Source organism: Triticum urartu, chromosome 2A (assembly GCF_056163025.1).
Source record: "Triticum urartu cultivar PI428250 chromosome 2A, HENAU_Tu73, whole genome shotgun sequence".
Lineage (NCBI taxonomy): Eukaryota > Viridiplantae > Streptophyta > Magnoliopsida > Poales > Poaceae > Triticum > Triticum urartu.
The window spans coordinates 418,186,730-418,198,808 of NC_141874.1; positions in this window are offsets into that span (position 1 = coordinate 418,186,730).

Below are 12,079 nucleotides of genomic sequence, written 5' to 3' on the forward strand. Positions count from 1 at the left end.
GGATCGGAGTTGGTGTTGGCGCAGGAGGAGCAGAGGAATCTGGTTGATTTTCTTCAGGCGCACCACTTGTGGATGCCCTGGCAATTTCTTCAGCAGCTGCTATGCAGTCATCAGCCTTGGAACTCACATTTTCTTCAGCAGCCTGATTTTCATCAGCGGTGCTGGCATGTTCTTCAATCGGCTGAGCAGATGCTTCAACCTGAGGAACTTCCTGTTGCGTTGGGGCTGCAACATTTGAGGTGAATTTATCTGCAAGTTTCACAAAGTGCACCTTGACTCCAAGCCAGTCAGCGCGGTATGCGTGAAATTCATCACTGAGTTTCTTGATCTTAGTTTGAACAGTGACAAGTTCTTCAGTTGTCATAGAGACAACGTTTTTCTTCAGATAGCGCTCCTTCTTGTACTGCGCTTTCTTGATCTGCCTGGCCTTCTCAAATTTCCATTTTTCTTCTTGTATGAAGTGGGTCAGCATGTGACTTTGGCCAGGAGTCAGCTTGAAGTCAGGCATGGGAGTGTTGGGGTCCTTGTGCCAAACATCAATGTATTCAAGGATCATCTTTGGATCCAAAAGTAGTGGCACATTTGTTCCCTTGGCTCTAGCGGCCCTGACTTGCCTATCTCTGATGATTTCAGCAAGTTCATCATCATCAGCTTCATCTTCTTCAGACGGCACTTGGAAGGAAACCTGCTTCTTCTGAGGACTAGGGCGAGGACCTCGTCCAGCAGTGGCCTTTGTCTTCAGTAGAGAGGGTCCCATTGAAGAATTTGGTACAGCTGAGGAACTAGCTGAAGCTCCTAAGGCAATTGAGACGCCTGTGGTCCTTTGACACGTGGCGAGATGCACAGGTGCAGAGGACTTTGTTGGAGCAGCTGAGGACTTGTGAGGAGCTGAAGATTTGGGAGGAACATGAGCAACATGAGAAGTTGACCTTGATGGCTTTGAAGATTCTGGCCGTGAGGGCATTGCTGAGGAACTTGGCCTTGAGACCACTGAAGGTGAAGCACTTGGCTTGTGCGCAGGCTTCTTTGACATGGCCTTCTTAGGCTTGACAGAGGCCTCAGCGGCAGCAACAGCAGCTGAGTCTTCGTTGAATTTCCTCACAGCTTCTTTGTCTTGTTTAGCCAACTTGGCTTGACGCTTGGCCCATTCATCAGGATAATCCTCACCACGCTTGAGGCTGGTGGGATCAGCTATTTGGCCAGGTGCCAATGGAGGACTTGGGCATGGAGGATTGAGTGTGAATTTCTTCATGTATTTGGGAGTGACATATCTGTACTCCCTCCACTCTCTAGCCCATCTCCTTTCTATCTTCTGAATGTGCACCTTGCGCTGATTTTTGTCTTCCTCGGGAGGTGTGCAGTACCTAGCATATATATCATCAGGGATCTCAAACGTTGTGTTGACCTTAGCCCTCTTTCCTCCTTTCTGTGGCTTCTTACCGTCAACCATTTTCTTCAGTTGGGGAATTTGAACAATTGAATTCTCTGAAGAAGTATGCAACTTTTCTTCGAGGAACACTGCAAATGAGTTAAGTTGATGAAAACCTAGTGATTCAGCAGCTGACATGAGTACCTGTGAACAGAGTATAGTTGCGAGGAATTTGGAGAGGTCATATGCGTTCTCAGAAGGTTTTATAAAGAACAAGTTTGAGGAATTTGACCAGATAAGTCTTGAAGAATTTCACTAAGCGTTCTTAGTCCTAGGTTTCAAAGTTGTACGGATTAGAAATCCGCATAATTGAGGAATCTTGAAGAGAAATTCGCAGCTTAGAGAAAGGAATCAAGAACAAATGATATGAGAGGTGTTTTAGTGTGTAAAGATATGAAGAAAAACACCTTTGAAGATTTTGTAGATAATCATTCGAATCAACGAGGGCAGTAAAAGTAACTTTTAATTACCCTGGATGAAGAACATGACGAACAGTGAGGTGGATAAGTGACGTTCGTCTGTGTAGATCTTCCACGCCCTAACTCGGCAGAGGAAGACGGCTATGGTGGCGGCGGAGTGAAGATTTCCGCGGTCGGCACGAGTACGGCGGCGACGAGGTCGAGGCAGTGAAGCTCTTCCTCACCGGTGACGATGAAGTAGCAGCGGCGCTAGGGTTTGAGAAGCTCGAGCTGGAGAGAGGTCGAGCGGAGTAAAAGAAGTGAGGAAGGGGAAGAGGGGTATTTATAGCCACGGTGAAAAACTGTTCGCCCGAAGAAATTGGACGAACGTGCCCCTGACCCTTCTCATTCGCTTGACATGTGTCACCCACGTACTGAGAGGTGGAGATCGTGTGCGATCGTGGGTGAATGGATAAGTGTATCGTGGGATGCGGAATGGTTTGAGCGGCAAAGCCGAAAATTGAGATAACATAGGTTTTAAAGTTCCGTTCGCAATTTCTTTAGATAACAAGGACACAGTGAAGATTCTGAACGAGTTTCAAATAGAACGCACATGAAGAATTTGTGAATAGATTGGGTTGAGTTTAGCATAGAGGGGGAAGGGTCCGATCACATTCACTTAGCAGAAAAACCAACTTGAAGAAATAGCAATAAGTGAATGTTGTAGAGGACATAAACTCATATATATATATATATAGCCAATGAAGAAAAAACGACAGAAAGAGTGAAGACAATCCAAAGATGAAGAATTTGAACAACTGAGGAATTTCAACTTTTGGTGGTGGCGTGACCCACCGTATAAGAATGATGATTTCAGACACCGCGTACAATTATCGTAGGGTTCTGATAATCAAATTCTTCATTAATTTCATCACACTTAGAGTGTTATTCTTCATTGATTGAAGAAAAACGTTTCTTCATGTGTTGCACATCTAAGTCATCAATTTTGCATAAGTGTTAGGATGAGTGTCCTTTTCAAAGAACATTCAAAGATTCTAGGATATTTAGTTCACACCCCAACTTGCTAAATTTCTTCTCATCCAAGGGCTTTGTGAAGATATTGGCTAGCTGTTCTTCAGTCTACACATGCTAAATAGAAATGTCGCCCTTCAACACATGATCGTGAAGAAAATGATGACGAATCTGAATGTGCCTAGTCTTCAAGTGCTGAACTGGGTTGTGAGCAATCTTGATGGCACTCTCATTGTCACAGAAGAGAGGCACATTCTTCATGTTGATGCCATAGTCCTTGAGAGTTTGCTTCATCCATAGCAATTGAGCAAAGCAAGAACCAGCGGCAATATACTCAGCTTCAGCAGTAGATAGTGATACGCAGTTCTGTTTCTTCGAGGACCAACAGACCAAAGATCACCCAAGGAAATGACATGTACCAGATGTTGACTTGCGGTCCACACGATCACCAGCATAGTCAGAGTCAGAATATCCAATGAGATCAAAAACCAAGCCCTTGGGGTACCATAATCCAAGTGTTGGTGTGTGAGCTAGATATCGAAGAATATGCTTCACAGCCTTATGGTGTGATTCCTTCGGTGTAGCTTGAAATCGGGCACACATGCAAACACTAAGCATTATATCTGGCCTAGATGCACATAACTACAATAAAGAACCAATCATGGAGCGGTATACCTTATGATCGAAGTTAGTACCATTTTCATCAGTGCACAGGTGGCCATTTGTGGGCAAGGAATTTTGACGCCTTTGCAATCTTGCATGCTGAATTTACTCAGTACATCCTTGAGGTATTTCTCCTAAGATATGAGTATGCCATTGCGTTGTTGACAAATTTGAAGACCTAAGAAGAATTTTAATTCTCCCATCATAGACATTTGATATTCTTCACTCATCATGTAGGCAAATTCATCACTATAACGTTGGTCAGTACAGCCAAAGATAATATCATCAACATATATTTGGCACACAAACAATTCACCATCATAAGATTTAGTGAAAAGAGTAGGGTCGAGTGAACCGGGTTTGAAGCCTTTCTTCATGAAGAATTCCTTCAAGGTATCATATCAAACCCGTGGGGCCCCTTAGTGATTTTGGTGTATTGAAGACTTATAGGTTAAGGGACTAATGCGTGTGTGAGTGTACACAGGACTATAAGTCTACGAGGAGTTTGATATTTACAGGAAAAGTCGACCCCTAAAAATGAATATCTTCGACTGAAGATTTTGGTATTTCTGAAGACTTTGAAAGTGAAGAAATTGGTGTGTCCATGAAGACTTGATATTCATGCGAGGAATATGAAGCTTGAAGACTTTTGTTTTCATAGTTTTGTTTCTCTCTTTCTTGAGTCATAGGAAACACCGTACTGTTAAAGGGGGTCGAGGAAATATTAAGGAAAAATTTCCATGTGATGCTCAACTCAAAATCCTACACCTACCAATCCCTTCGAGTAAAGCCATTGGAAATCTCATACAGTTCAGTCAATTTCTTCAGTGACAGAGATGAAGTTCTTCTGGTCTTTGAGGAATTTGTCCTGACTGAGGAGTTAGGAATTCGCCAGTGTGGATTGCCTACACAGTAAGGAACATGATAGCCCTGAGGATTTTGCTACACAAAATTCCGACCGTTGTTGTGTTATGCGCCAGCTGTCCCGAAATATCTATCCACCTAACGGTCATATCATTGAAGAGCATTTATGTCTTATCATGTCAGGCTGCTCCCTAGGCTACAAATAGTCGCCCCCTACAACCACTAGCTGGTTGGCTGCTCCGAGAGAAACTGACACTTGTCATTTGAGAGCAACCCATCCTCCGAGGACTTTGAGCGAAAATCATCAAGTGAGGAAAAACCAAAAACCCAAAACCCAAACACCTACAAACCCCAAGTGATTGAGCATCACTAAAGAGATTGATCCTGAGTGGATCCGACGCTTGTTACCTTTGAAGACTGTGCTTCTTCCAGACGGTTAGGTGTCATGGTCTAGAGCATCCAAGAGGAATTGTGGATCGCCGAGTGACCAAGTTTGTGAAGGTTTGGAAGTCGCCTGAAGACATACCACGAGTGATTGGACGAGGTCTATGTGACCTTAGTTCAAGGAGAATACGGTGAGGACTGGGTGTCTTGAACTAAGTGTCCTTGACTGGGTGTCCGGGACTGTGTGTCCTCGAGTTTAAATACTCAGCCGCTCCAACCAGGCGTACAATTGAGACAGCAGTTGGAACTGGTCTACCAAATCATTGTCTTCACCGAGCTTACTGGTTCTATTTCCTCAACTCTTTCATTTCCTCATAACTGTGTTGTATGTTTGTTCATATCTGTGTTTGAAGACTTTGACTAAAGACTTTCCCAATTTCCTCAGTTCAATTTCTTCAGTTTGTTTGTCTTCATCCTGTGTTATCCTGTGATTACGCTTCCTGTACTCTGTGCCTGTCTTCATTTCATCATGATGACTAGGCTTGTATTCTGTTGTGTTTACTTTTGAGTACTTATTCCACTGCTAGTAGTTCTTCACTAAGGAATTTCCTCACCGGCAAATTCCTCAGTGAAGAATTTCATAAAAATCGCCTATTCGCCCCCCCTCTAGTCGATATAACGCACTTTCAATTGGTATCAGAGCAAGGTACTCCCTTGTTCTGTGTGATTTTGGTTTAACCGCCTGGAGTTTTAGTTATGTCGATCGCAGGTATGATCAAGGTCTCTGCTGGGTGTCCTACCTTCAATGGGACGGACTACCCCTACTGGAAGAATAAGATGTGAATGCATCTTGAAGCAATTGATAACGATCTCTGCTATGTTGTGGAAAATGGTGTTCCCTCAGTCACACCTTCTCTGAATGCTATCGATGTGAAGAGATTCAAGCAACTCGACTCTCAAGCGAAGAATATCATATGTGGCCATCTGAGCAAAGGACAGTATGGTAGAGTGAGTGCTTTGGAAACAGTGAAGCTTATCTGGGACAGGTTGTCCAAAGTGAATGAAGGAGTCTCAACTCAGCGTGACTCTCGAGTTGATGTTCTTCGCAATCTCTTCAACCGCTTCAAAAGACTCGACAATGAAAATGTTCAACAAACCTTTGATCGCCTCACTGACATCTCAAATGAGCTTCAAGCACTTGGTGCCACTGACATCACCGACCATGAGGTAGTGAAGAAATTGCTGAGATCGCTTGATTCCTCATTTGACACTCTGGCATTGATGATACAAGAACGTGCTGATTACAAGTCACTTGATCCCGCTGATATTCTCGAGAGGCCAAATACTCATGAGATCCAACTTGCTAAGAAGACAGATCTCTATGGTTCAAGCTATGGCAGAACACGTGAACTGAAGGCCAAGGCAGTATCTGAGTCCGAAGATGAAGACTCTGGTAGTAGCCTTGGTGATCCTGAAGAACTGAGCCATGATCTGGCTCTGCTTGTGAAGAAGTTCCAAAAGTTCTCAAGACGTGGTCGCCTTGGAAGATCCTCAAGGAGCAATGATTCCTCATCCAGTGACTACAAGAAGAGGCTCTGTCACAAGTGCAAGAAACCTGGACATTTCATTCAAGATTGTCCTCAGTGGGAAAAGGAATCAAAGAAGAAGAAATACAAGGATTACAGTTCTGATGATGCAAAGAAAAAGAAGAAATCCACAAAATCCTCATCATCAAAATCCTCAAAGCCTTCATATCACAAGAAGAGCAGCTCCAAGAAGGCCAGGGCATTCATTGGCAAGGAAATGGACTCTGAAGCTGAATCTGAAGAAAATGGCCAGTGCATTGAATGTGAATCTGCTAATTCTTCACCTGAATGTTCAAATGCTGCTAATGTTTCAAATTCTTCACATGCCTCTGCTATCAGTAATTCCTCATCTGAGGACATTGCTAGTATCACTAACGGTGCAGGGCTGAAGGAATTGTACACGACAGGCATGTACAAAAGCCTCAAAGGGCATCAGGCTCTTTGTGATGTGCTTAAAAAGCAGATCCTCAACAGGAACCCTAGGAAAGAGGGTATCGCCTTTGAGAGGAAACTCAATGCTGATGGTACATATTGGAAGCCTGAGCAGTACCCCAAAACTACATGGGTTGCTGCAAAGGGACCTCCAGTTGATCCATCTAACTTATCTGGATTTGCATGTGAATCTCCTCATTCTGATGATGAGTCAATTGACTCCAACTATAAGCTATTCAAAAATCAGAATGGTGAAGTATTTGCTAGATATGTTGGCACTAACTGTAGGAACGGCTCCCCTATGCAGAAAATCTGGGTTCCCAAAAGATGTCTTGAAAATCTTCAGGTGAATGTCATCATGACACCACCTGTGAAGAATAGGAACCCTAGATCAAATTCTTCATATGGACCAAATTCCTCATATGGATCAAAGTCCTCACATGAACATCATCATGCTAATCCGTCTATTTCGCAGGGAAGATCTAAGGATTATGGATATGTGCATTATTATTCAAATCATTATGTCCATAAGTCCTCAAAGGATTTCTCTGCTTACTCTTATGCTTACTCTAACCCCTCTTATGTGAAACGAAATGGACTGGCTTCCATGCCATCCTTCTCGTATGGAGCTCGCAGAATGATGAACTCTTTGCCACCCCTTGAGATGTGGGTGGTGAAGAAAAAGAACTAATCTCTTCTGCAGGGTCAGGTCTCCAGACGCACATAATCGTCTGAAGAATTTGCTGGAGACCTGAGCATGCCTGATAGGATGCAGGCTAATCATGAAGAAATGAACTATGATTGTTCTGATGAAATTGTTCTGCAGGGTCATTTCTCACGTCCTCATATTGCTTTATCAGTTCTCTTACTTGATGAAATTGTTCTGATGAATTGATGTCATATTCTTCACTGATGAAGTATATGAGTTTGTAAGCTGCACTAATTCATCTGCAGGATGATCAACCCAAAGCCACTGAGTGGGTCCTCGATAGTGGATGTACAAACCACATGACTGGTGACAAGAATCTATTGATGGATGCTCCATTATCTCTGTTGCATCTGAAGCATACCATCTTTGCTGACAAAGGCAAAAGTCAGGTATTGGGTCTAGGTAAGGTTGCGATTACAAAGGATCGACACATGGACAAAGTCATGCTTGTTGAGTCCTTAGGATACAACCTTATGTCTGTCTCAATGCTTTGTGATCTTGATATGGTTGTTGTCTTTGGCAAGTATCGTTGTGTTGTGGTTATGGAAGCTGACAAATCCAAAGTCTTCGAAGGCTTTAGGAGAGGAGACCTGTATATTGTTGATTTCTCTACAGGACCACAACCAGCCGTGTGCTTACTTGCAAAAGCTTCAGAAGGCTGGCTCTGGCATCGACGACTTGGTCATGCAGGCATGAGGAATTTGCACACGCTTGCGAAGAAGAAGCATGTCATTGGCATCGAGAATGTCAAATTCCTCAAGGATCACTTATGTGGAGCCTGTGAAGCTGGGAAGATGACCAAGGCCAAGCATCCAGCGAAGACTATCATGACCACCACTCGCCCATTTGAATTGCTTCACATGGATCTCTTTGGTCCTAATCATTATTCTTCTATCTCAAATGAAGCATCTCAATATGGCTTTGTTATTGTTGATGATTATTCTCGTTACACATGGGTACACCTTGTTACTTACAAACATGAAGTGCAGGAAGTCTTCAAACGATTTTCCTCGAGGGCTTCAACCAACTTTGGTGTGAAGATCAAGCACATCAGAAGTGACATGGCACTGACTTCAAGAATTCTGGTCTCGATGACTATCTTGATGAACTTGGTATCACTCATGAGTTATCTGCTCCTTACACTCCTCAGCAGAATGGCATCGTGGAGCGCAAGAACAGGACTCTTGCTGAGATGGCTCACACTATGCTTGATGAATACAAAACGCCTCGTCGTTTCTGGATTGAGGCAATTGATACTGCGTGCCACATCATCAACAAGGTATATCTTCACAAATTCTTCAAAAAGACTGCCTATGAACTCCTCACTGATAAGAAACCCAATGTAAGTTATTTCAAAGTCTTCAGTGCTAAATGTTGGATTAGAGATCCTCATCACAACTCAAAATTTGCACCGAAAGCACATGAAGGTTTTATGCTTGGTTACAAAAAGGACTCGCACACCTACAGAGTCTTCAACAATGTTCTTCACAAAGTTGTTGAAACTGTAGATGTGCGGTTCGATGAAACTAATGGCTCGCAAAGAGAGCACCTACCTACTGTGATAGATGAACCAGCACTTGAGGAAACTATCAAGTTCAAGGCTACTGAGGATGTCATTCCTACTGAAGAATCTGCTGAAGAATTCATTCCAGAACATGAAGAACGTCGAGCTAATGCACCTGAAGAAAATGGTGCTAAAGAAAATGCTGATCAAATTCTTCAACGACAACCAGCTCATCCTCGCATTGCAAAAGAAGTGCAAGTTGAAAAGATCATCAATGACATAAAAGCGCCAGGTCCTCTCACACGCTCAAAAGCTTCACATTTGTCTAACTTTTGTGGGCAGTATGCTTTTGTCTCTATTACAGAGCCCACTAAGGTAGATGAAATATTTCTGGAGCCTGAGTGGATTCAGGCCATGCAAGAAGAATTACATCAGTTCAAGCTCAACAATGTCTGGGAACTGGTCAAACGTCCAGATCCTTGAAAGCACAATATCATCGGCACAAAGTGGATCTACTACAACAAGCAAGATGAAAATGGTCTTGTGGTGAGGAATAAGGCACGGCTTGTAGCTCAAGGCTACACACAGGTTGAAGGAATTGATTTCGATGAAACTTTTGCACCTGTTGCTAGACTTGAGGCTATTCGCATATTACTTGCTTATGCTAACCATCATGATATCACTTTATATCAAATGGATGTGAAAAGTGCATTCCTCAATGGTAAGCTTGAGGAAGAAGTATATGTTGCTCAACCCCCAGGTTTTGAAGATCCAAAGAATCCTGACAAAGTCTTCAGACTCAACAAGGCCCTCTATGGCCTCAAGCAGGCCCCACGGGCTTGGTATGATACTTTGAAGGAACTCTTCATGAAGAAAGGCTTCAAACCCGGTTCACTCGACCCTACTCTTTTCACTAAATCTTATGATGGTGAATTGTTTGTGTGCCAAGTATATGTTGATGATATTATCTTTGACTGTACTGACTAACATTATAGTGATGAATTTGCCTATATGATGAGTGAAGAATATCAAATGTCTAGTATGGGAGAGTTGAAATTATTCTTAGGTCTTCAAATTCGTCAACAACACAATGGCATATTCATATCTCAGGAGAAATACCTCAAGGATGTACTGAGGAAATTCGGTATGCAAGATTGCAAAGGCGTCAAAATTCCTATGCCCACAAATGGCCATCTGTGCACTGATGAAAATGGTATTGACTTCGATCATAAGGTATACCGCTCCATGATAGGTTCCTTATTATACTTATGTCCATCTAGGCCAGATATAATGCTTAGTGTTTGCATGTGTGCCCGATTTCAAGTTGCACCGAAGGAATCACACCATAAGGTTGTGAAGCATATTCTTTGATATCTAGCTCACACACCAACACTTGGATTATGGTACCCCAAGGGCTCGGCTTTTGATCTTGTTGGATATTCTGACTCTGACTATGCTGGTGATCGTGTGGATCGCAAGTCAACATCTGGTACATGTCATTTCCTCGGACGATCTTTGGTCTGTTGGTCCTCGAAGAAACGGAACTGCGTATCACTATCTACTACTGAAGCTGAGTACATTGCCGCTGGTTCTTGCTGTGCCCAATTGCTATGGATGAAGCAAACTCTCAAGGACTACGGCGTCAACATGAAGAATGTGCCTCTCTTCTATGACAATGAGAGTGCCATCAAGATTTCTCACAACCCAGTTCAGCACTCGAAGACAAAGCACATTCAGATTCGTCATCATTTTCTTCGTGATCATGTGTTGAAGGGCGACATTTCTATTGAGCATGTGAAGACTGAAGAACAGCTAGCCGATATCTTCACAAAGCCCTTGGATGAGAAGAGATTTAGCAAGTTGCGGTGTGAGCTAAATATCCTAGAATCTTCGAATGTTCTTTGAAAAGGACACTCATCCTAACACTTATGCAAAATTGATGACTTAGATGTGCAACACATGAAGAAACGTTTTACTTCAATCAATGAAGAATAACACTCTTAGTGTGAAGAAATTAACAAAGAATTTGATTCTCAGAACCCTACGATAATTGTACGCGGTGTCTGAAATCATCATTCTTATACGGTGGGTCACGCCACCACCAAAAGTTGAAATTCCTTAAATTTTTCACATTCTTCAACTTTGCATAGTCTTCACTGGTTCCGTCGTTTTTCTTCATTGGCTATATATATATATATATATATGAGTTTATGTCCTCTACAGCATTCACTTATTGCTATTTCTTCAAGTTGGTTTTCTGCTAAGTGAATGTGATCGGACCCTTCCCTTCTATGCTATACTCAACCCAATCTGTTCACAAATTCTTCATGTGCGTTCTATTTGAAACTCGTTCAAAATCTTCACTGTGTCCTTGTCAGCTGAAGAAATTGCGAATGGAACTTTAAAATCTATCTTATCTAAATTTTCGGCTTTGCCGCTCAAACCGTTCCGCATCCCACGATACACTTATCCACTCACCCACGATCTAACATGATCTCCACCTCTCACTATGTGGGTGACACATGTCATGCGAATGAGAAGGGTCAGGGGCACGTTCGTCCAATTTCTTTGGGCGAGCAGTTTTTTTCACCGTAGCTATAAATACCCCTCCTTCCCTTCCTCACTTCTTTTACTCCGCTCGACCTCTCTCTCCAGCTCGAGCTTCTCAAACCCTAGCGCCGCCGCTACTTCATCGCCGCCGGTGAGGAAGTGCTTTACTGCCTCGACCTCATCGCCGACGTACTCGTGCCGACCGCGGACATCTTCACTCCGCCGCCGCCGTAGCCGTCTTCCTCCGTCAAGTTAGGGCGTGGAAGATTTGCACAGACGAACGTCACATCTCCTCACTCTAGTTCGTCGTGTTCTTCGTCCAGGGTAAATAAAAGTTACTTTTACTGCCCTCATTGATTCAAATGATTAACTACAAAATCTTCAAAAGTGTTTTTTTTCTTCATATCTTCACACACTGAACACCTCACAAAGTCATCTGTTCTTGATTCGTTTCTCTAAGCATCATTTTTCTTCAAGATTCCTCAATTGTGTGGATCTTCGATCTATACAACTCTGGAACCTAAGACA